Genomic DNA, 5925 nt, shown 5'->3' with positions numbered 1-5925 from the left:
TAAAAAAAAAAAAAAAAAAAAAAAAAAAAAACAAGTGCTAACTTAATCAAAACTATAACATAGGTTTATGGTTTACATGGATGCCTTACAAATGAGCAAAGACTGTGAGGGCAGAAATGGATTCATCTAAACATGAAATCCCTACCTTGTGCATGACATGGTATAACACCAAATGAACTAGAAACAGTTAAGGATTTATATTTTATCCTCAGAGAAACAACTAAAGGGCCAGTAAGAGGCTAAAATGTCCATATATAGGTTTTTTAAAATTTTATTTAGTCATCTCTCATATAATACAATACATATATACACAGAGAGAGATTTAAACTATGCTCCCTCAATAGGATTTGGAACTTGGTGTTTTTGTTTTTGTTTTTGTTTGTTTTTTTGAGACAGGGTTTCTCTATGTAGCCCTGGCTGTCCTGGCACTCACTCTGTAGACCAGGCTGGCCTCAAACTCAGAAATCTGCCTGCCTCTGCCTCCTAAGTCCTAATTTATTTATTTATTTATTTTAAGGTAATAGGCATTAAAGGTGGGGATTCGTGCGTATTTGGTAAGTGTTCTACCACAGAGGCATGTCCCAGGTCCTTTTCATATTTTTTTGTTTTTAACTTTGAGACAATCTATCAAAGTTGCTTAATCTGGCTTCAATCTCCCTTTCGTGGTCCAAGCAAGCTTGAACTTGCAAAGCTCCTTTCTCAGCCTCTGCCTACATTAGAGGACTGTGCTACAAGGCCCAGCTAAATGATAGCTCCATGTCTGAAGGTCAGACTAGACTGAGTGCACAAGCAAGTGTTCACTGTGTCTGTGGCACTAGAATTGAAGATTAGGGGGAAAGAGCTAAAAGCCTCATAGGGAGGGTGATCACTGATCATGTCTTAGCCTTTTATCTAAGATTAAGAACAGGAGGATGATAATGGGGTAGAGAATGTTGAATTTAACCAAAAGAAAGCAAATGACAGAGCCTAGGAATAATAAATTAACTTAAAGATGAGAAGTACAGAAGACAATTTGCAAAGCAAAAGACAAGTTGCTAAGCAACAGAGATAAGGTCTGAGAAATGTGTGGTTAGGACATGCCTCTGAGAAGTATGTCATCAGGCAACCTCACTAATATCTAAACCCCAGAGTACTTACACAACTTAGTTATAGTTGTGCATTAAACAGCTTATAGCTTAGAAAGCTATAGCATCACTAGGCAACAGAATGTTATGGGACCAATTTGGTGCATGTGGTTGGCCTTTGATCAACCCATCATTATGTACGATCGTGTTTAGATAGTAGGTCTCACTCCAAGCACATCAACAATTACACTACAGATTAATAGGCTGAACATAATGCTAAAAAGAATCAACCCAGGACAGGGTAGAGAACTTCATGAGCAGGGGGCTTCCTGGACAAGCATAAGGAGCTGAGTTTGGATCTTCAGACCCCAGGTAGAGCTGCACACGCACACGTTAACATGCGCCTGAGACCCCAGGGTTCCTACGGAGAGATGGGAGGCAGAGACAAGAGAGTGCTTGGAAGGTCACAGGTCAGGTAGCTGGTGTAAGCAGAGGCAAATAACAAAAGAAGAGCCCCCGGCTCAAGAACATTGTCCTCTGGACTCCATACACATGCTCTAGCACAAGAATGCCTGCACTACACTCATATATGTACACACACACACACATGCATGCACACACACACATACACATGCACACATACAATTTTACCAGCACACATGAAATAAAAATAAATAAGGGCCCACTTGCTTACGACATAATGTTAAGCGGACAGAGTTTGAGATGTGAAGTAAGCCCGGCCTACCTGAGGTTGCCAGCTTAGTCATATCTGTTTTCTCAAGTGTGCAGAGGTGGTGTGGCTAATGCTTCCTTCACAGGACTAAATAGCATATGTGGAGTGCATAAGCAGTTTGGATCTAGGCAGTACTTGATAAATGCTAATCCTGTCTCCTATAGCCTAGCTGAACGTAAAGGAGAGAGTGGGCAGTTTCTTTGCCACATACTGGGGTATCAGGAAACCGGCTTCATCTCAAAACTATGGTCACAGGCCAAACACAAACTGACATTTGCTTTTACAGATATTTTCTTGGAACACTATCACATAGTTCTCTTATGGCCTTATGTCAAAGAAGACCAGGCTTATAAATCTGTCATCATGTGCCTTTTAAGTAGTGTTTGTCCATTTCTGCCCCAGAACACAATTATGAAATTTTATTTCTAAAATTCCCACTTATTTATTTTAGGTTTTGCTGTTGATACTTATAATTCCATTTCCTTGGCACTCGGTGAATCAACTTATGACAAAAATGCCAGGAACTTACTTAGATGTCCATTTAGTGAAAGTGATAATCTATGCTTGCTGTCTGATAGCCCAGCTCCAGGCCCTCTGCCTTCTACAGACCCTTTCATTATATCTCTGAAAACACACTGAAAGATCTAAATCATTGAAATCTACTTCCTTGCTCCATTGTTAGGAATCATAATCCCTTTTATGTGTGTTTATGTTAAGAGGCCCACTGGATCTTCTCATTTTAATTCTTCTTCCTATTTGACAGATGAGAAAACTGAGGTTGAAAGAGGTCTGGCCACTGTCTTAGTCACTTTTCTATTGCTGTGATACAATGACATGACAATGCCAACTTATAAAATAAAGAGTTTATTTGGTGCTTGTAGTATCTGAGGATTCCAGTACAGGACTATCATGGCAGGTAACATGGTGGCAGGCAGGCAGGCAGGCAGGCATGGTGCTGAAGCAGTAGCTGGGAGCTCACATCTTGAAACACAAGCAGGAGAGGCAGAGAAAGCTATCTAGGAATGGTGTGGGCTTTTGAAACACCCCTTTCCGTAAGGCCACACCCTCAATCCTTCCCAAACAGTCCACTAACTAGGGACCAAGTATTCAAATACATGGTCCTATGGGTGGGCCATTCTCATTCAAACCACCACAGCCATTTGTTAACCAATGGCCTTAAGAGATTATCTGACACTCAACCTCTGATGTTTCTAGTTCGTTGGAGGAAGAATCAAAATATGTGAGCATAACGTCAGCCCCAAGTCTGACTTTTGTAGGTGAACGAAGCATAAGGAACCTGCAAGATGTAAAAGTTCCTTGAACCTTTACAAGGAAGACTTGAAGCCTTTAGTTAAGTAATTAAAGCTATTAGCTCTGGCTTGCACGCTGTAAAACTTTACAAGAGCAGGAAGCATGAGGCGCAGCCTATCAAGTTAGTGCAATAAAAACACTGGAACAAACCTCCCTTGTCCACCCACAGAAAAGCCCCATGTGTAATGCTTGCACTCTGCACATCCAAACAGTAACTCTGAGGACTCACAGAGTGCTTGAGTCTGTACTGATGGGCGGGGAGGGGGGCAGGAGCAGGAGCAGGAGCAGGGAGAGGATGCTGAAGGTGATGGTGAGCATCCTGTCATCCAGGACGGCGGAGGAGGGTATCCACACACATACCTAACAGTCAGTGCAAGGAGGGACCAGAAGGAACTTTCTAGTGACTAGAGGTACAGGGACACTGTCATGGTGTAGAGAAGACGTACATGTCCAGAGTTTGGTCTCCACCTGGGAGTATTAAATGGGTGGATTAATCCATTGACATCAGTCTAGATGTGCTATCCGGAGGCCCCAGCTAGAGAAATAGCTCACTGCTAGTATAACTTTCAAAGATGTATCTTGTTTTTCTGCTTCCTGCTTGTCATGAGGCGAGCCACTTTGTTCTATCTCATGCTCCCTGGCCTTACCACACATAGGCCCTGAGTCACGTGGTCACAGTCTTGAAACCTCTGAACTGTGAGCCAGCCAATTAACCAACCAACCAACCAACCAACCAACCAACCAGTCAACCAAATCGTGCTTTCTTTAAGTTGTTTTCTCAAGATTTTTGTGGTGGAATGACAATGTAAAGCAAACAATGCTAACGTCTAGTCTGGGAGTCCACGATGTTTTATTCTGCCAGGCATGGCGGTACATACCTTGAATCCCAGCACTCAGATGGCACAAGCCAGCCATGGCTAACCAGAGAGACCCTGTCTCAAAAGGAAAACAAACAAACAAACAAAAAAAAACCAACAACAATGACAAAAAAAAATAGCTTTATTCTGTCTTGCCTAAGATTCAAAGAACAGCCTTTGGGAAGATGAAGTTTGAGCTGACCGCTCAGCTGTGTATTAACCTGTCTGTACCTCAGCCTCTGTCCACCTCTCATTCTCGTGGCGTCATCTCCTGTCTCCGTGATGCAACACCAGACAAAAGCAGCTGAAGGAAGGAAAGGGACAGTTGAGGGACTGTAAGAAGTCCTAGCCGCAGAGGACTGGGGCAGCTCTGGTCAGGTCACAAGCAGAGTCGGGAAGCAGAGAATGGTTAGGAGGAATGGGTACCTCAGGTCTTTTCCTTTTCTTCCAGTCCAGGCCCCTGGTCCATGTGGATGGTGCTGCTCATATTTAAGGTGTGGCTTCTCATTTTAGTTACACCTCTCTGGAAACACTCTCACAGACATATCCAGGGGTGTCTTCTAGGCAATTCCTAATCCCATCAAAATGTTAATGGCAGTCAAGAATAGCCATCAGTCACCTGGACAAAAAATAAATAAAAGGAAGAATAGAAGAAAGAGAAAGAGAAGGAATAGGACGAGGACCAAGAGGAGGAGGAGAAAGAGGAGGAGCAGAGGAGGAAGAGGAAGAAGAGGAAGAGGAGGGAAAAGAGGATAAAGGAGAAGGTGATGCTCATTCAGGTTCTGGCAGGGAGGAAAGAGGGCTGGCCACACTGCCCTGGTTTTAATTGATTTCCTATCTTGCATTTGTTTTACTTCTGGCCACTGACCTTGGCCTTATTTAACCTATGAATTTATTGCCTATACTGTCTATTCGTTGCTTCATCCATTCACTTTTTCATAGTTACTCACTCTTTGGTTTTTCCTTCCAGTCCCACACATATTGATCCAGTCTACGACCCACTCACGGTTCACTAACCTATTCAAGGATTCATCCATCCATTCGTGTACACATTCCTCCACCAGAGAGTATTCCTTCTCACTACCATGTGCCAGGGGCTGACAAGCGCCCATGCACAGTGCAGCATCTCCATACCTAGAAAGGTAAGCAGGCCCTGCCAAGGCACATGCAAACAGTGAATCAGCATGGAGGAAGCATGATTTGAAAAAAATATGTGTCCTCATGCCTCTGTGGGCACCAGCGTGTCCACTCAAATTTTTTTGTTTTGTTTTATTTTGTTTTAGGAATATGACTGTGCCCCCAAAAGGTGAGACAAGGCTGGGAGACCAGAGAAAAGGCTTGGGCTGAGCCACAGAGGCTGTGGGAAGCGTGAGGAATATTTCTGACGAAGTTCTATCAGGTTGTGTCTCTAAATCCCATCTCAATAAACTACGTTCTGCTAGAGTAACGACTGTACCACGCATGTTCCTTTCTCAGACCGTGTTGAGGCTGTTCCCCACCCCAGAGGAGCAGCTACTGCGCATTCCCTTCAGCTGCACGGACCAGGACGGCTCCCTCGGGCCACAGCGCGGCCTCATTGGCAGCCCTAAAAGTAATGAAGCCCTGAGCTTAAAAAGCACTTCCCCTCTTCCTTCCTGATAGAATCTTCAGGCGCTCTCATTTTACAAATAAGGAATGTGAAGTGAAGCCTCTTAAGGTAAAAATCATTGTTCAAGGTCACACAGTCTGGAGGTGACTGAGCTGTGTCTGGAGCCCATGCCCGCCGCCTGGAAGGCAGCAACATCTCTGCAGCGTCATTAAATGTATGTCGGCAACCGCAATACACAGTAAAACACATGAGATACTACTTAGAGACAGGATATGCAAAGATTGTTGCCGTGTAAAAGCCAGCTCTGGATTAGATTCCTTTCGTGTTTTAATGTTTATTTAAGGGATTCAGACCAGAATACAGGGGGGGGGG

The sequence above is a fragment of the Mus pahari genome, chromosome 17 (assembly GCF_900095145.1).
Source record: "Mus pahari chromosome 17, PAHARI_EIJ_v1.1, whole genome shotgun sequence".
Taxonomy (NCBI): Eukaryota; Metazoa; Chordata; class Mammalia; order Rodentia; family Muridae; genus Mus; species Mus pahari.
Note: the sequence above shows the minus strand (reverse complement) of the source record.